General features: G+C 40.9%; 1 protein-coding gene and 1 long non-coding RNA gene across 2 annotated transcripts in view; one reads left to right on the top strand and one right to left on the bottom strand.

Annotated features, from left to right (window-relative positions):
* LOC115428794 (ataxin-1-like) overlaps positions 1-20,357 on the bottom strand; it is a 337,516-nt gene that overhangs the window by 278,029 nt on the left and 39,130 nt on the right.
* Positions 18,410-19,596, top strand: LOC115428804 (uncharacterized). Its single transcript, XR_003936688.1, has 2 exons — positions 18,410-18,510; positions 19,467-19,596. It is a non-coding gene; the product is annotated as an uncharacterized LOC115428804 (long non-coding RNA).

Below are 20,357 nucleotides of genomic sequence, written 5' to 3'. Positions count from 1 at the left end.
CAAGTTGGCACAACATCTGTCCAGCATTCCATATCTCACTCGTTCATGTGGTTACCTCGCCGTGGAAACATCCCTGATGTGTTGTGCTCATATTTTGTGCAGTTATTTTGCTAAATTTCTTTTTCTTAACCATGGGTCCGACTGCTTTTCACCTCTTCCAGGCATACAGCAAAATGTTTCAGCAACTCCCCTCTGGACAGCAACTGGGCTTTGCTGTGCAGCAGGAGATAATACCTGTACCGAATACCACCATAATGTTCAAATTTAGAATCTATCTACCTATCTAATGAACTATCTATACATCCATCCATCCATTTTCCTCTGCTTATCCAGGTCTGGGCTGCGGGGGCATCAGCCTGAGCAGAGAAGCCCAGACTTTCCTCTTCCCTCTCCCTTGCCATCTCCGGGGGGATTCCCAGTTTCTCCGGGGGGATTCCCAGGCTCTCCAGCATGTCCTGAGCCTGCTCCTGGTTCTCCTCCCAGTTGGACATGGCTGGAACACCTCACGAGGGAGGCATCCAGGAGACATCCTGACCAGATCCCCGAACCACCTCAACTGGCTTCTCTCGATGTGGAGAAGCAGCGGCTCTACTCTGAGCCTCTCCCGGATGGCCCAACTCTTCACCCTGTCTCTAAGGGAGAAGCCAGCCATGCTGTAAAGAAAACAAATTTACACCACTTGTCTTGTCCTTTTGTCCTCTATCCACAGCTCGTGACCATAGATCAACAGGCGGATGTCTGCAGTATCTGCAGTATTGCTGATAATGTACTGGTCTTTTGTGGTAAAGAAGGAGCTGAGCCAAAAGGCAAAGCTCTCGATTTACCAGCCGATCTACATTCCTACCCTCACCTATGGTCACTAATGAACTAAAATAAAATAAGTTTAATTAAATACTCGTTATTAATTTTCCAAAGCCACAGGGAGCTGCAGCAGAAGGATGAAAGAGCCACATATGGCTCTGGAGCTGCCCAGTGGGCTATATAAAAATGGGGTTCACAGGAGGAACCTTTAGTGGTCCTCAAGACACCATGGTTCTTTTTATTGACTACAACACAAACAACATGCTGAGCTTTTGTTGGTATGAGTTATCTAAAACTTAAGTGTTAAATTCGGGTGGTTTTGGGGGGCTGGAACAGACTAATGGCATTTCAGTTAATTTCAGTGGGGAAAATTGATTTGACATACGAAAGCACTGAGTTACAAGCTCGGCCACGAAATGAATTAAACTCATAAGTCCAGGTACCACTGTATATGTATGAAAATGGAGCATGTAAATACTGATACAGTAATATAATTATTAAAGTGTTATGTATTACATCGTACTGTATGTGCAAGATTTTCCTGTGGTTGTTATTTTTTGACTAAAAAACTGAACATTTGTTTTCACATATTTTTAGATTATCACATCTAGTTCTATTTGCATGGGACTAGTACTACCTGGTGACCTCTGACCATTTTTAATAATTGCAGAGGTTGTCTGTGATCATAACCCCCTGCAATTCTGTTACGCCTGAAATTTGTAAAGTAAAAGTTCAACTGATGTTTCCACAAATAGTCTATTCTATTTTGGTAAACTCCATCTCCATGACATTTATTTAGGGGGCCAAGCCCACGGGGACTGTGGAGCACGTATACCAGCATACGCGTTCCACAGTTCCAGCGGTGCTGTGGAACCCTATTGTTTTTGTACGGATTTTTATTATTATTAGGAGACCAAGCCATGACCATTTTTAATAACTGCAGAGGTTGTCTGTGATCATAACCCCCAGCAATTCTGTTACGCCTGAAATTTGTAAAGTAAAAGTTCGACTGATATTTCCACAAATAGTCTGTTCTATTTTGGCAAATTCCATCTTCATGACATTTATTTAGGGGGCCAAGCCTGCGGGGACTGGGGGACGTTCCACAGTTCCAGCGGTGCTGTGGAACCCTATTGTTTTTGTACGGATTTTTAGGGGGCCAAGCCTGCGGGGACTGTGGAACGCGTATGCTGGTGCTGTGGAACCCTATTGTTTTTGTACGAATTTTTATTAGGGGGCCAAGCCCACGGGGACTGTGGGACGTGCATGCCATCATACGCGTTCCACAGTTCCAGCGGTGCTGTGGAACCCTGTTGTTTTTGTATGGATTTGTATTATTATTATTATTATTGTTATTATTATTGTTATTATTATTATTATTATTATTATTATTATATTAGGGATGTCCGATATTGGCTTTTTTGCCAAAAACCGATATGCCAATATTGTCCAACGCTTAATTTCCGATTCCGATATCTACCGATATCGCTGCCGATATATGTGGGATATTAAACTAATTTTAGGTAACATCACATATCTCCTGTCATGGAATTAACACATCATGCCTAATTTTATTGTGATGCCCCATTGGATGCATTCTCAAATGCAACAAGGCTTTCAAAATGTAAACACTGTCTGTGCAAAGAATACATACTTCAACTTAACTCTTTCCCCGCCAGAGCATTTTCCAGTGAGTTGGTAGCCAGCGCCAGCCTTTTTAGTCATTTTCACTAATCTTTGGAGGCTCACTGAAAATGTTGTGTAGGAGTATGTGAACACTGAATACATCAAAAGAAAGAACAGAACTTCAACTTTTAAACACAAGAAAAGATTTTATTCTATCTTCATTCGTTCGTGAGATATGAACATTTGAATATTGGTCATTTTCAGGAAAAAAATGAATTTTAAGCAAAAAACTGAGAAAACTGCATTTTTTTCCAAAGATATTGATTTTCAAGATAAAATTGATTTCCTATTTACATTTTTGACTCTTTCTCATTTACCAACAGTAACACTGTATTCAAAATCACAAAATAAAATAATAATAACAATAATAATAACAAACAGCTCTAAGATATCCCATCATTCCAGAAAATATTAGAGGAATCCACACCAAACTTTAGACCAAACATCTTCTAAAGCACCAGGTTCCTTCTAAACTTTACACCTTTACATACATCAGTTATAAGTCTTACACATTTTAGTTTAGTTTTTTGATATAAACACTTCAATATTCCTCATTTTCAAGAAAAAAAGAAACAAATTCACTAAATACTGTAGATTTCTGGCCTTTCCTTGGCTGTACCACATCCTCCTGTTGGACCACCTGACACTGCATGAAAAGTGGGGTTTTCATCAGTTAACGTCCCTGTAAATTGCTGTGGAACTTCAAATTAACGACTACTGGTGGGAATTTGAAGTCACCACAGAAAATGCTCTCTAACTGCTGGGAATTGCCGGGAATTCCCACCCTCTGGTTAGAGAGCCTTGGCAATAACCCCTCCCCAGCCCCTTGGGCTATGTGAGGTTTTTGTATGTAAATGGTCCTGCTGTGAGGTATACAAATGCAAATGGAGTCGTACATGACACAGCAGTTTACAGTGGAGGTGAGACAACAACTCATTGACTTGAACAAGGCAGACACTGCTGGATGAGCCACCAGACTGTGGACAAGAACCAGAAAAAGGCTTGTGCACAATCCAAAAATTGTGGTAAGTACATATTCAATTAATTATTACATGTGTGCTATTTGGGTGGGAATTTTATCTTAGTCTGACTTTCTTAGTTAATTGCACAGTGTATGATAGTGTGGTTTTACTTGTGGAACTGATTAAAGTAATGAATCTGTCACATTGACCTGCTTGAACCTGGAGGTGTTTGTTCCTCAAAGTGACTTAGTCTTGTATTTTTTTAGGAAGGTGTGCACCGTCTGCAAAACAGTGAAGGAAACAACAGACGGTATGAACCAGAGCAAGGGTAAGATTTTAAAGAGTTTGGATCCATTCTGCTCTATAGAAGTAAATGTATGCCTTTAATGTATGCTTTTTCTGAACTATTCCTATTTGGTTTTCAGACTGAGCTCACCCACAATGAAGCAGTGACTTCTCATTTAATGGCAGCTCCAGCTGCAAGCCCAGGCTTGAATGGAGTAGAAAGTGGAGTCCTGTTGATTAAGTAACTTTAATAGTTTGTTGTGTTTTGTTTCTCTATTGTTATAATCGTATGCATCTATTTTTTTACTCTTCCTAACTTGTATATTTTAATTCCAGTGGCCTGTAAGATATAAAGAAACAGTCCGATGGAACTACACATACAGCCAACCAGATCTAACAGTCCAGGCAGAAGCCATGAACATTTCAGTCCACAGCAGAGAATAAAGACGGTAAGATTTATACGAATCTGTGTTTAATCTGAATCTGACACAAACACCACATTCTACTACTGTTAGCCTCACAGTGCAGCACTGATGGTACTTATGTCTTTACAGCAGCTGGAGGCAAAAGAGGGGTGAACTGGCCAACAAGGAGGAAATTTATGGAGGGGGATCACAATGGATATGAGGTCTGATGAAGAAGATGGCACTGCTGATGGGACATCTGGGTTGACTGTAAGGCGTCCATCCTTCCAGAGTCTGGAGCTCTAACCTTTGAGTTGCACTCCAACACACACTACAGCAGAATCCAACATATGTTCTACCCACCACAGACACTACAGCAGAACCAACACATGTTCTACCACCACAAACACTACAGCAGAACCAACACATGTTCTACCACCACAGACACTACAGCAGAACCAACACATATTCTACCACCACAGAAGACTGGACTGGACCACCCTCAGAGAAGATGGCACCAACACTTGTCTGATGTGATGTTTTTAGGTCAAAGATCAAACTTATTTCATAAGTTGAATAAATTACTTTCATAAGTTACAATAAGTTGATAATAGATAAATCGGTTAAAAATCTGTTAAAATGCAGTTGGCTTAAGAATTGATAGGAGTGAGATGTCGCATCCTTAAGGATCTTTGTGTTCGCTGTGCGGTAAGGTTGTATACAGAGTGAGCGCTCTTTTGCTAGAGATGATCTTTGACGTATATTTCCTGTTCGCTATTTTCTCTGCAGTTAAAGTTCAGAAAAACTTATGTTCGTTACGTGTGCTCTACTACTGTGTGCCTTGGAAAATTTTCTTCTTTGTAAGTGTATACAGTGAACCCTCACAGTTTGCGGTCTCAGCAATCGTGGTCTCAGTACATCGCGGAGGTTTCAAAAATATTCCCACTCGTACTCCTCCTCGCTCATCTCCTCCTCCTGCAGCCCATACGCCTCCGCCAGCCTCTCCTACTCTCTCGGAAGGGGAGTTGGTCGACGATCCATCTCCTCTGCCCATATTAATAGCTGACGAGGAGGTGTCCTCAGGAGAGCAGTAAAGCTCTCCCTCAGTACCTGTGCAGGTATCACATTCCATACTTCACACCTGCACAGGCAATCCATCCATCATTACCATCGATCATCAAGAATCATCGTCATCATCAAGATCTTCATCAGCCACGCACAGAGGAGAGATCGTCAAAGTGAGTGTACATTCCGTAGATTTTGCGTACACGCGTACATGTACATATACTGTGTGGTACTCCACATCGCGGTTTTTCACCATTCGCGGGGGGTCACAGCCCCCATTAACCGCGAAGTGTGAGGGTTCACTGTATATCTGAAAACAACATTAGGGTCTAGATGTTGGTTGATTGAAACTGTTCTGTGAACATGTAATGAAGCTAATGAAGCTAAGGCTATTCAAGCTAGCAATGTGAGTGCTCTACATGTGTAGAGTAATTAATAACTGTCTGTTAGTAATTTAAGTTGGATGTATTTTATATGTTGAAGTTACAAAAACGTTAAAGAAAATCTCAAGTAAAGGAGAAGCTCCAACTCAGAACAGAAAGCCTTGTTTGGACTCTACTGTATTGTTGTTTGTGGCTGTAGCTGCACAGTCACATGTTGTGAGGACAGCACATCTGACTGGGACTGACTGTGGAAATTTTAAGTTTGTTTTAATTTGAAAGTGTTGGCACTGTTTTCTTAAATATGTAAGTGTGCTTTTTGCATTCTGCATTTTATTAAAGCTTGTCTTTATTTTTTAACATGATCTTGGCAGTCGTGTTCTTTCTTAATTCATATTGGTGGTAATGTTTTCAGTATGTGAATTATTACCCTGCAACAATAAATAAATATGTAAATAAATATCTGAATAATAAACATAATAATAATAATAATAATAATAATAATAAAAACAATAATAATAAAATTTTTAATGGGTGGGGCATATTACAATGCCGCACAGATGACCAATCACATGTGAGCTGTCCTTTGTGGTAACATCCAATGGGATGCTATAAAAAGAAAAAAAAAAAAAAACATCCAATGGGTGTCTCTGTTTCCAGACATGGCAGGCACCAGTGACATTCAAATCTAAATTAGGGTCATTCACACCTATGTGAGCTGTTAACCCCCGCACCCGCTCGCCCCACACCTGCCCCACCCCCTCTCCCCCGTTGGCTCCGTTTGCGGCAGTTTCCGGCACAGCTGAACTTCTCTGTAAACTCACGATAATTACCGGGAATCTTTGAAGTTGGCGGGCGTTTATGGGGTCGATAATCTGGTTTTTCATGCAGTGTGCTGTGTTTGATCTGTAAATAATTATATGGACATCTAGTTATTTATCTCTGTATAAATATATGTATGTATTTATTTCCTACTAAAGCCAAATCAAACAGTGTCTTACTTGTGTCCCTGCTGACATTATACAGCTGAATCTGTTCTGTGTCCTCAGTCTGAATCTGAACTCACTCTAACAAATGCAGACTAGCTGTCCTTTGTCTTGTCCCATGTCTGTGTCTGTCTTCTCCTTGAATGTCCTCTATAAATGTCTCTTTTCTCTTCCTCCTGTCTGTCATTTTCTCTGTGTCGCTCCGTGCCCCCCCCCCGCCCGCATCTCCGTGTTGGACCTGAGCCGATCCGTGTTTCCGTGTTCCGTGTCCGTCTCCCTCACCTTCTATTTCTCCGTTCCTGTCTCTAAATGGGTCTTCTGTAGCTCCATCATATATTGAATTGTCAGACTCTGTCTCCATAATCATCTTTAAGGCTTTTGAAACTGTGCGTGGTTCCTGCAGAGTCTGCATTTTCTCATTCAGTGACTGCCGCTGGATGTGCTGCCATGGGATACGGAGACTCCAGTGCAAGAACATTAAACCCGGCCCTTCATTTTTACGAAAAAGCTGCTTAATTGTTTGTTTCTGGACTAAGGAAAGTAATTCACACGATCCACAACAGCTTCAACTACAGTATAACAGTGAAAACAAGGAGTGACGGAAAATCTCACCATTGGCGGGGAAAGAGTTAAGTTGTGGAAAAAATGCCATATTTATTTATTTTCTCTCTCTCCCTCCATGAGTCTATTACAGTGTGGCAACTCTACTGTACAATTCTGAAAACTGCACATTTCTTTCAGCTACAAACAATGCTTCATTTACGCGTTGGTAAATGCCAGTGAAATCAAAGCATTATTCTATCGGTTTTAATGATAGGCAAAAAAATCGATACCAATATTCACCGATATTACATTTTTATGCCAATATCGGGCCGATAATATCGGTGGGCTGATATTATCAGACATCCCTAATTATTAGGGGGCCAAGCCCGCTGGGACTGGGGGACGCGTATGCCAGCATACGCGTTCCACAGGTCCAGCGGTGCTGTGGAACCCTATTGTTTTTGTAAGGATTTTTAGTCATCATCATCAATATTATTAGGGGGCCATGCCCGCGGGGACTGGGGGACGCGTATGCCTCACAGTTCCAGCGGTGCTGTGGAACCCTATTGTTTTTGTAAGGATTTTTATTATTCATCAATATTATTTTTATTCTTCCGTTGATAAAACTGTTACTGCAGCCTAAACCGCACATGGTACGGCGGTGCAATTTGAAGGGTTGGTCCAGACCCCTGCAGGGACCTCAGACGCAAAAATGCGCATATATTCACCAGCAGGGGTCGCTATAATCAAGGATAACGCGTTTTGGTATATAACTCCCACACCGTATGTCGCACATTCAAAAACCTTATATCGTCGGATTCCCTGAATAGTACTGAATCAAGTGAGCTAGGCCACGCCCATTTCCGCCATGACTTTTTTCCCTGCAAAATCGCAAATCTGAAAAACCTACTTTTTCGAACCCCGATGTGAGAGTTTGTCTGATCTGCATGAATTTTGGCACAAACACTCTTCTAATGGGCCTGATCTAAAGTTATGACAAGAATTTTGTTTGGTGGAAAAATGCTCAAGTAATTAAAGAACAAATTTCTGTACCTAGCTAAAAAAATACTAACTCTTACATATCTTGGTCAAAGTAAATGCTATCAACACCAGATCTTAGATCCTTGGTTCTCATGTGACTGTGAGGGCATGAGTCGAATTTGGTGAATGTTGGCCTCTAGGGGGCGCTGCAAATATGGAAAATTTATATCTCCTAAACGGCAACACCGATTTCTATGAAAGTTGGTGGGTAAGATGGAGGGCCCTTCCTGAGGCCATATCTTGAAGGTGGGTGTGGCTTAACAATGTGGGCGTGGCTTATTACAAGTTAAACAACAAACATTCCCTACAGCTGAACTGTTCTGCTGAGGGCTGTGAAATTTCTATGGACCCTATAGAATAGGACACAGATCTACCAGAGCAAAAACTGTGGATGTACTCCACTAGGGGGTGCTATAACAGATAAATACGTGTTCTTGCCTCTAACTTCCACATTTTAAATGACACATTCATAAACTTTACATCTTTGTATTCCTTGGATAGAGATGAGTCTTCTGACATAGGCCACGCCCACTTCGTCTTCATATTTTTCTTTCTAAGTTGCTACATATCGAAAACATACTTTTTCGAACTCTTACTAGGGTTTAAGCCCCATTGGCTTCAAACTTTGCACAGACAATCTCCAGAGGCTTCAGATCTAAAGTTATCGCAATCAGCTTGCTGCTGTAAAAACTGCACTAGTTATAAATGAACAAATTTTTTTGCTAGCGAAAAAACATATATCGTTGCATATCTTTGTCAAAGTAAATGCTATCAACATCAAACTTAATATACTTGTTTTAGATGTCAACCAGAGGCCCTGTACTAAATTTGGTACAAATAGGACAATAGGGGGCGCTATAAACAGAGAAAAACCAAGTCAAAAAAAAGTTGGTCCAATTCGCACGAAATTCGGTGAGCATGATGGGGGGTCACGCCAGAGACCAGCTGTAAAGTTTGGTAATGATTGGTCAATGTGGGCGTACTTTATTACAACAAATCCCAGTCCCCACACATTCCTCCTTCAGCATTCCTAATGCATTGGTCCCATTCCAGTGAATGCAGGGAATCCGGCTCAAACTGTTCCTGCAGCCTAAAGCGTACATGGTAGAGCGCTGACATTTGGAGGGTTGGTCCAGACCCCTGCACGGAACTGAGACGCAAACAATTATATATGTCCACCAGCAGGGGGCGATATAGCCAAGGCATATGCATTTTGGTGTATAACTCCCACACTGCATATCGCACATTAAAAAACCTCATATCCTCAGATTCCCTTAATAGGGTTGAATCACATGGGTGTGGTCAGACAGATTTGGGGGAGGACTTTTCAACCGGCAAAATTGCAAAAACTGGAAAACCTACTTGTTCAAACTCCTACTTGGGATTTGGTCCAATCTGCTTGAATCTTTGCATGTACGCTCTTCTTACAAACATGATACAAAGTTATCAAAAGAATTTTTTTCGGTCAAAAATTGTGAAAATTATTGATGAATAAATTTCTGTAGATAGCTAAAAAAAATGTTAACTATTACATATCTCTGACAAAATAAATGCTAGCAACACCAAATAGTAGATACTTGGTTGACATGTCACTGTGAGGGTATGAGCTGAATTTGACAAATGTTAGCCTCTATTGGGCGCTGTAAATATGTGAATTTTTTATCTCTGAAACACCTTTACAGATTTCTATGACATTTGGCGAGTATGATGTGGGGTCACTCCTGAGACCAGCTGTAAAGTTTAGTAATGATTGGTCAACGTGGACGTAAATTATTCCAACAAATCCCAGTCCCACACATTCCTCCTTCCACTCTACTGGTGCATTTGTCCCATTCCAGTGAATACAGCGGCTCAGACGGTGGAATACTAACTCCAACTGTAAACCCTTATGAACGGGGCCCAGCCTCCACCAGCTCAGCCCCAGACCCACGTCCTTCGGGGACGACTTCCGTGGGCTCTGTGGGGCCTGGGGTCCGAGTGGGCGGGGAGGCTTGGCCCCCGTTCATAACTGCTCGCAGTTCTAGTTAGGGGGCCAAGCCCGCGGGGAGTGTGGGACGCGTATGCCAGCATACGCGTTCCACAGTTCCAGCAGTACTGTGGAACCCTATTGTTTTGTAAGGATTTTTATTATTCTTCATCATTATTTTTATTCTTCCGTTGATAAAACTGTTACTGCAGCCTAAACCGTACGTGGTAGGGTGGTGAAATTTGGAGGGTTGGTCCAGACCCCTGCAGGACCTCAGATGCAAAAATGCACATATATCCACCTGCAGGGGGCGCCATAATCAAGGACAATGCGTTTTGGTATATAACTCCCACACCGTATGTCGCACATTCTGCAAATGTGGAAAATTTATATCTCCTAAACGGCTGCACCAATTTCTACGAAATTTGGTGGGTATGATGGAGAGCCCTTCCTGAGGCCATATCTTGAAGGTGGGTGTGGCTGAACAATGTGGGCGTGGCTTATTACAAGTGAAAAAACAAACATTTCCTACAGCTGAACTGTTCTTCTGAGGGCTGTGAAATTTCTATGGACCCTATAGAATAGGACACAGATCTACCAGAGCAAAAATTGTGGATGTACTCCACTAGGTGGCGCTATAACGGACAAATACGCGTTTTTGCCTCTAACTTCCAAAGTTTGAATGACACATTCATAAATTTTAAATCTTTGTATTCCTTGGATAGAGATGAGTCTTCTGACATAGGCCACGCCCCCTCCCGCTGCATATTTTACTTTCTAAGTCACTACATATCGAAAACATACTTTTTCTAACTACAACTAGGGTTTAAGCCCTATTGGCTTAAAACTTTGCACAGACAATCTCCAGAGGCTTCTGATCTAAAGTTATCACAATCAGTTTGCTGCTGTAAAAAAATGGATTAGTTATAAACGAACAAATTTTTTTGCTAGCTAAAAAAACACATTGTTGCATATCTTTGCCAAAGTAAATACTATCAACATCAAACTTAAAATACTTGTTTTAGAGGTCACCCAGAGGCTCTGTACCAAATTTGGTACAAATCAGACAATAGGGGGCGCTATCAAAAGAGAAATATGAAGTCAGAAAAAAGTTGGTCCGAGTCGCACGAAATTTGGTGAGCATATGATGGGGGGTCAGTCCTGAGAACAGCTGTAAAGTTTGGTAATGATTGGTCAACATGGGCGTAATTTATTACAACAAATCCCAGTCCCCACAAATTCAGCCTTCTGCATTCCTAATGCATTGGTCCCATTCCAGCGAATGCAGAGAATACGGCTCAAACTGTTCTGGGTTGGTCCAGACCCCTGCACGGAACTGAGACGTAAACAATTATATTTGTCCACCAGCAGGGGGCGATACAACCAAAGACAATGCATTTTGGTTTTTAACTCCCACACTGCATATTGCACATTAAAAAACCTCATATCCTCAGATTCTCTGAGTACAGCTGAATCACATGGGCGTTGTCAGGCAGATTTGGCGAAGGGCTTTTTTCCGGCAAAATTGCAAAAACTGGAAAACCTACTTTTTCAAACTCCTACTTTGGGATTTTATCTGATCTGTGTGAATCGTGGCATGTACGCTCTTCTTACAGACATGATACTAAGTTATCAAAAGGATTTTGTTCAGTTGCAAAATGCAAAAATTATGAATGAATAAATTTTGGTAGCTAGCTAAAAAAAATGTTAACTATTACAGGGTGAGGAAGCAAATTTTACAATATTTTGAGGCAGGGATTGAAAGACAGTGTATGACCAATTAATTTATTGAAAGTCATGAGAATTTAAATCCTCAAATCATATTTTACTGCATTTCTAACGGTCTTGTTGTCTACCTCAATTTCAATTGCCATTTTTCTCATGGATTTGGTTGCATCCTTCAGGATTTTGGATTTGAGAGCTTTAATAAAAGCTTTGGTACGTTTTTTGTTGCTTCCTCCACTTCCACACTTTGTCGTAATAGTTTTGCTCATAGTCATTCTCTTCTTTCCATTATAAACAGTCTTTATGGACACTCCAACTATTTTTGAAATCTCCTTTGGTGTGACGAGTGCATTCAGCAAATCACACACTCTCTGACGTTTGCTTTCCTGATTACTCATATGGGCAAAAGTTTTTGAAAAGGTATGGATAATAGTGTTAGGTATGATTATGACATCAATATATGTTTGGTTTCAAAACAATTGACGTAGTGCCTGCTGAAAAAAAACAACTACATGTTCATTGTAAATTTTGCTTCCCCACCCTGTACATATCTTGGACAAATTAAATTCTATCAACACCAAATGTTAGATACTTGGTTGACATGTTACTCTGAGGGTATGAGCTGAAATTGGTGAATGTTGGCCACTAGGGGGCGTTGCAAATATGTGAAATTTATATCTCTTAAATGGCTAAACCAAACAGCCTGAATATGGATGAAAGATTATATGAAATAATAACAATGGACCCCAAGGCTGTTGTGATAAAAGTCAAAATAGTGACTTGAGAAACATCACAGTCAGACTAGAGACTTATCAGTATACCAGCAATTCACATTCAGTGCATCTGATTTTTACAACTGTGAAATCATCCTCAGTTGAAGAATAATCCAAATGTTTGGTTTTTGACCTATGAACCTAAAAATGTCATTTGCAAACTATTGCCTGTTTCCATGAAAAGCAAATACAATATGGTTGAGTAGTAAACAAGATCTCTATATTTAGTTATCTGTTTATCTGTAGCATGTAATGTTTAAGGCAAGTTGAGCTTCCATTTTTAATACCACAAAAGAAATAAACATACATCATACCTTACGTCATTTCTATCAATATTTCAATCAAATCCCCTGACCATTTTTTCCCCTTATGAAGGATTTCTGTTACTTTTTACTGACTTCTGCACTATCTGCAATCCACCACTGCACCACTGAACATAAAACATGGATCTATGAGATTTACCAATCATTGCATTCTAGTTTTACTCACATTTTGCACAATATTGTAACTTTTATGGAAATGGGGTGGTACTTTGTAGTATTTTTATGTATTTTCCCCAGATAAACAAGGTCTGTGACCCATTTTCAATCCTGATCCTACATTTGGGAAAGGCAGCTGTAAAGGAAGGTCAGACACTGACATATTTTAGGCAGACCCAGCTCACACTGAGTCATGCACAACTGTTGAAAATATGTCTGGAAATGTTGTGACTCACAGCACCTTGGTCTAGTAAAGAATTGTAGCTCTACTATTATTTTCATACATGCTTTTAAAATGAGAGGTCCTTACGATGTACTACACTGTACAAAAATAGTCGTTATTATATAAGTAACAGACCAGAAGTGGCAGATCCTACAGCTTTTAATACATATGCTATACTGCTAAAGTATTATTGTTCTGTGGAAATAAAAAGTGGCAGTGGCGCAACTTACAAATCTTCCACTGTGTGCACAGCCTGAGGTAATTCTCTGAGAAAAATAAATAGTGCAAGCTGAGCAACATCTGGTCCAAACCTTCTTTTTAAGTCTAGTGGAGCTCACAAACAGAAAAGCGTACAGTGCACAAGCCTACTACTCCTACAAGACATTATGAAACTGTGCCTTAGTTTTAAAAGATTAGAAGTAAACAACAGCAACAATATAAACCCTACAAATCGCCTCTGCAAAGGTGGACCAAGGGGACTGAGCAGTATTGCTATTGGTGGACTCCAATCATGTGTTGCGCTTGGCAAACACACAGGGCTGAGAAAAACCTTTACAAAAGTTCAAATAGAAACCCTGCAAATCCAGCAGCTTCTTAGCAGCCTTGTGCAAGAGTTCTGAGAATTAGATCACAGGGTGTTTGAGGGAAAGGTGAATTGAGTTTCTATGTTGTGGTCTGGGGATCAGATGAACACTTTTGCAATGAGAATCTTTGAATTCACTGGATGTGTCCAGTTTCTGAGTGATCATTCTGTTGAAAATGAGTGACTGCATTCCAACATCAATACCAGATAAACAGAAAAGGTAGATGCAATGCCCTAAACCAGTAGTTCTCAACTGGGGGGGGGTGACATTGACATCCATGCGTGTTAGCGACTACTGTCGACTACTACTACATCACAACATTAGAAATCACCCGGCACATACTCTCTCCCCGCTCACGGATTGTGGTCCCCCCCTCCCCCCGTGGTTGCAAATGTGTTTTTGGGGGGCAGCAGGCCATCAATGATAAGGTGAGTGGAGCTCACTTTCACTTTCACACAGCTCTATCTACAGAGCTATATAACCCACCACGTCCTTGAGAGAAACCCTGCCCTAAATGATCACTTTGAAGAGGAGCTTTTGTGAAAGACATATAGCCTTTGGGCTGACTTGTTGATAAAGCCTGGATGTGTTTCAGGTCAGAACATGGAAGTCAAACTTGCTGAGAATTGCACCATGTAAAGTACACATGAAAGCTCATTTTAGTATAGTTGATAGATGGTTGATAGATGGTCACTGAGTATTTTGTCGAGTAATTAGCCCCAATTAAAGTTCAGTGATGGCACCATTTTATCTGTAAGTCACTGCAGGCACAGAGCAATCCTCTGCACAATGTTTAGCCTTTGTTGCATCTAAGATTAGTAATCTCACAAACACAATGAGCAGTCAGTTCAGACTTCTATTCCACTGACTACTCCACCGTCTCTCTGGCAAAAACTCCATAACTCTGTTTCAGCATTTTGTGTTTATTATGTGTTCAGTTGGGGTTAAATAATTGCTGATGAAATTCTATCAGATGCTGTGTATATTTAATCTTTTGACATGGATTTGAGGCAGCAGTGAACATTCTCAGTAACCAAGTAATGTCCTTTCTCCAGCACCAGACAGGAAGGTGTAGTTCATTAGGGCCCCTTTACACACCACAGAGATCATTGGGTGATCAAAAATTGGCTCAATCTCTCAACAATCTCCTAAGCCTCGAAAAAGCTGTTTCTGTGTAAATGTTTGGGAGATCTTTGTGTGCTTGTCGTGCCTTTGGTCCCCTACTTTAAACTGTCTTGAGGGCTCCTTGAGCACACCTTGAGCCTTCATTGAGAGATTACTTCCCTTGGCGATCATTGAGAGATTGTTTTGGACAGAGTCAAAACTTTGAGGAGACCATGGCGACCGTGGAGATCACTGGAAGATCACTGAGAGATAATTGAGAGATCTTGGTGAACGCTGGGCGCTAAATGAAAGATCATTGAGAGATCAGGATATTTTTTCCATCACTTAACGTTCACCACCCCTGTGTAAAGGGGGGTTTATAAATGAAATGGTTGGAGTGGTAACATTACTATGGTAACAGAATGATGTTTGGTGTGTGCTCTGTCTGCAGTAGGGATGTAACGATATGAAAATTTCATATCACGGTTATTGTGACCAAAATTATCACGGTTATCATTATTATCACGGTATTGTTGAAATGTGCTCAAAATGTTCAAAAAGTACACACTGAAATAATATAACCAAGTTGTATTTTGAAAAAAACTAATAAAGTAACATGCACAATATACATTCTGTTGCAGAAACATTCAAGTAATAACATGTAAACAACAAACATACAAATGTGCATTAAAGTTGGCACCTTATGGACACAAGAGATATCTGCACCAGGGGTGGAACTGATAGGATTTGATCAATATCAATGCCATTATCAGTTCTGCTTATCAATCCACTTCCTTATCAATTCTCCTATTGATTCCTGTGGTGCTTTTGAGTGTGAAAAAAGTAGTTGGACAGGTCATAGTAGAGTTTGTTTGAACATTTTCCAGATCAAATCATTCCCAGTGTCACACATATACACTATTATACACACAAACACAAAGTGAAACACAGTCATATTTTCCTGAACTGTTTAATGAACAAATGTAAATATTCTGAAAGAATGAGGATTTAAAACATGTTAGGCTGATCTGATCCAGACTGGTCAGTGGTTCACTCCTGGTGAGAGACAGACCAGTCACAACAGTGTCATATGGTCCAGTTCCTCTGGAGGTCAGTCAGTGGATTTACTGTTGAATGTCCTTCAGTTCATAAAGCCTCCTCTCCTTTGGTTTTTACACACATCATGTGTCTTTGTACAGTGGAAGCTCACTTACGTGGGCTCATTTGAACTGACATGAGTTTGTCCTGAGGATCTATATTCAGACGGTTTCAATGTTGGGGCCGGGAAGGGGTTAACACTAGCGAGGACCGGGTCTGTGCGCTCGCTTGCGAGGATGTACCGAGTCTGTGCGCGTGCTTGTTCGGACCGACCCGCGATCGGATGGACCAGGTCCATGCGTGCGCGCTCCGACAGACTAGGCCTGTGCACTGGCGCACTCCGTTGGACCCGCAGTCGGACGGACCGGGTCCATGCACGCGCTCTGGCGGACCAGGTCCGTGCAGGAGCCCTTATCCCCGAATCTCTGGAGCTCTGTCCGTGCAGGTGCCTTCTGCCATGTTTTCAGAGGCCAAACATTACAAACTGCGCACACACGCCTGGAGTGCTGCTGCTTCTTCAGGAAATGAACAGTATTGTCAGTTTTCTAGGTGCAGTAATAGAACACGGTTATCATAATAATTAGAATTTAAACGGTAATACTAACCGTCGGAAATTTTACCGCGGTTTATCATTATACCCGTTATTGTTACATCCCTAGTCTGCAGAGAAGTTATCAGAGTGGTGCAGACTGATGATGATGAGCAGCTTTATTTTGCACTTCTTTTGTTGTATAAGTAATACAAGAGTATTAGCATCCACTACAGGTAGGACATTAAATACTTTTGTTACATCTGCAGGATTTTTTTTCTCGTTTCTTTTCTGAAGGTAAGATCCCAGACCTCAAACCAATATGGAGCAAATTCTAAAATCTATCCAGTTAATCTTCATGTCTCATGATCTAGCCTGATTCTTACTGCTATAAATCAAGTTTTAAGCTCCAGCACTTGATAGATTTTTAGTGTTTGAACAAAAATTACAAACTCACCTTTCAGCATGTTGCAGTTCAAGTAGTTTGGGAAGAAACAATAAATCTACTCACTTCTCTGGGCTCTGTTTTCAGGCTGTAGATTATCAGCTGCTAAGATTTATTCATACTTTAGGACATGGAAACTGAAGAGAAGTGGCTTCTGTGCCTTGTCGCAGAGTCATAAAATTGAAGTCAGTTTCATCTATCCTTATATTTATTGTGAATTTGAACCTTGAGGAAAGAGCTGCAGAAAGAAGGGATTGCACTTTCAAATTCTTGTACTTTCTCCAAATTTTTGTTCCTGCAACTTTAACTGCACACAAAAACAAAAACACTGAAAAAGAAAAAAAAACTCAAAAAAGGAATAAAGCTGCACTGTTGCAATTTGTGACCCTGCAGGATTCCCAGTCTTTGTGGACTTTGTGGCCCGACGGTCCCCCGGCGGTGGCTCTGTATCCTCCATCCAGGAGCTATCGGTCAGTACTTTCTGTGTCTCTGTTCCCAGTCTCCCGTCTGTTTCCAGTGTCCCATTCCTTGTGGGGACCTGGGCCTTGTGGGGTTCTGTGTCTTTCCCCTCATGTGTCTCTTGGTTTCAGTTGAGCTTATTATTTCTAGTCAGCCTGTCAGTCTTTAAGTTTTCCTGTCTGTCTTATAATGTGTTTGTTTATGTACTTTTCATTTCCATGTCTCTCACCTGTCTTCCTCTGTTCAGTGCTTTCAGTCCCTAGTTCAGGGGTGTCCTGATCCGGTCCTCGAGGACCACTATCCTGCAATGTTTTAAATGTATCCCTCTTCCAACACACCTAATTCAAATGATAAGCCTATGATCAAACTCTGCAGAAGCCTGATGATGACGTTCAGGTGTGCTGGAAGAGGGAAACCTCTAAAACACACAAGATAGCGGCCCACAAGGACCAGGATTGGACACCCCTGCCTTAGTTCATCTTTTTCCACTCCTTTCCTCCTCTCATCCTTTTGTTCTCTGCCTTGTAACTGTTGTCCTAGCCCTGCAGTCTTGGTGTTTCAGCTCCTTTGTCTTTCTGTCTCTCCAGTCAGTCTGTCATTCCTCTTTCTTCTAATTTGTTAGTCTTTTTCGGTGACAGTAATTTTTAATGAGGAGGGGCTCAAATTAAAATTCTGCTAAGGGCCCCAATTTGGCCAGAGGCGGCCCTGCCAAGGGGAGTACACCGCCACCGAGCCAATATTAGCCAAGCCACAACTCGATGATAAGGCAGAGACAGTGCGAGCTAACAAGGATGTTAGCACGTTATCAGAGCAGCCATCTGCAAGCTGCAATGGTAAACATCGAACAAGCAGATTTAATCCAAAATGGTTACTTTTAAATGTGACCATTGCGTGACTTTTTAAGATTCACTGGCTGATTACTTAATTAGGATTTAACTTAAGTGACAACGATTGATAGTATTTATTTTTATTGTATTTTTCTGTGTTTGTTAAAACTGTATTTCTGAGTAGGGCTGCACGATTCTGGCAAAAATGTGAATCATGATTCTTTTGCTAAGAATTGAGATCAGGATTCTCTGGCACGATTTTTTTCACAAAATGTTTATTTGACCGCTGTCAAGGAAAATGGGTTCTTTTACCTCTGATTCACATCTTTCATATCACTCTGCAAGTAGTCTGGTCACTTATGCAGTGTTTGCTGCTGAATTGATCTGTTGGTGTGGCTGTGTGTAATGGGGGTGGGGTGCGTGCGTTTTGGCCGGATACCCATGTGTGTGTCGGTTTCCATCCTTCCATCCTCTGCAGAAGTGAAAGTGAAACTTTATGTTCATTTACCTTTTCCCTGCACTTACGGTCCTGATTGCTAAGTGACGTCAGCTGATCTGTGAAAGTTTGCAGCGCAAAGAAACTTCCCAGCCGGCACAATGGAATATTTTTAATATATAATTTTTGTAGAGGGCGAGACTTTTGATTCTTGGTTACAGGCCGAGTTATCCTCAACCGCAAAAAAAAGAAAAGGAGAATAAGAACAGCGCAGAAGTCAGAGAAGTGAAAATAAAAACATACTTGGATCTGGGCGACAGAAAACAAGACAGACATGATATTAACACTGTCGAAAGTGAACCTTAATTGGGCACGAGCTCAGGTGGGTGACTCATCACTGTACCACTAGGGTTTTCATCCATCTCTTTACCGCAGACGTTCCTCCACTGTAATTCACTCTTTCCTCACTCAACTGGAGCAGGCTCACATGTTGTAAAGATGCTTTACCATTGGTTGAGGGAAGAGACGGCGGCGGATCTCAGATTGTGGGCATTTGTTTGTAATGCAACCGTGAAATAAAATGCTTAAAAATCGTCTGTGTTTAGAAATAAGATCGTATTCATGTGTGAATTGAGATCGCGATCTTTTAATGATTAATTGTGCAGCCCTATTTCAGAGTGTGCCTTTTTGTTAGACTCTATAGTTGCTGTGTAAGTATTGTTAATACATGTCTTACAATAACACATAATGGTCATAATTTCATATTTCCTGTCAATTGTTAAATTTTTTTTTTTACAAAAACATGGTGGGCCACTGGTGGGCTTCCCTAGCAGCCCTACAACCGGGCTTAGCAAGATTTCTGGGGGAAACCCTGCATGCTGCTTAATCTATTTGCATCAACCTGGTTTATGGAAATGCACCTTATTTACATTTTCTTGCATTTTTAAAATTTGCCTGATATTTGATGGAAGCACAGATACTGGCTGAAACACACTAGTATCTTCTCAGGGCTGTCTGCATGGGAGGCATATATTGCTTAAAAATCTAGAACCAGAAATGCATCAGTGAAAGCAATTGTTAGCTGATGTTCACTACCAGAGTAGGTCAGCAGCTCTGACATGAATCAGAGTCCCTATAATTGCAGGACAAAGGTCACTGAGATCAGGTCAGTCTGACAAAACATTTAAGCAAGGCATATTATGTTTATGTTGCCTCTGGCTTTCCTTCAGATTCTCAGATATTTTGCAGAAGAATCTTGCATTTTCTAATACATGAACAGAGAAGTTGTAGCACATTATCTGATACTGTTATCAAAATTCAAAATGCTCAACAGATGGGATAAAGATATCTTCTACAAAATAAGTTGCTTTGATTACACAGGATTTTTTAATGATGCTACATATAGATATTAGACCCCGACCGATATGGGATTTTTGGGGCCGATGCTGATACTGATATTGGGGGCTAAAAAAGCCAATATCCGATATATCGACCGATATCCAATGTTGGTCGATAACCTATATATTGGCCGATATATGAAACAAGAACACTGATCT

Source organism: Sphaeramia orbicularis, chromosome 11, assembly GCF_902148855.1.
Source record: "Sphaeramia orbicularis chromosome 11, fSphaOr1.1, whole genome shotgun sequence".
NCBI classification, from domain to species: domain Eukaryota; kingdom Metazoa; phylum Chordata; class Actinopteri; order Kurtiformes; family Apogonidae; genus Sphaeramia; species Sphaeramia orbicularis.
The sequence above is the reverse complement of the archived record's forward strand: the minus strand, read 5'-3'. Positions and strand labels throughout refer to the sequence as shown.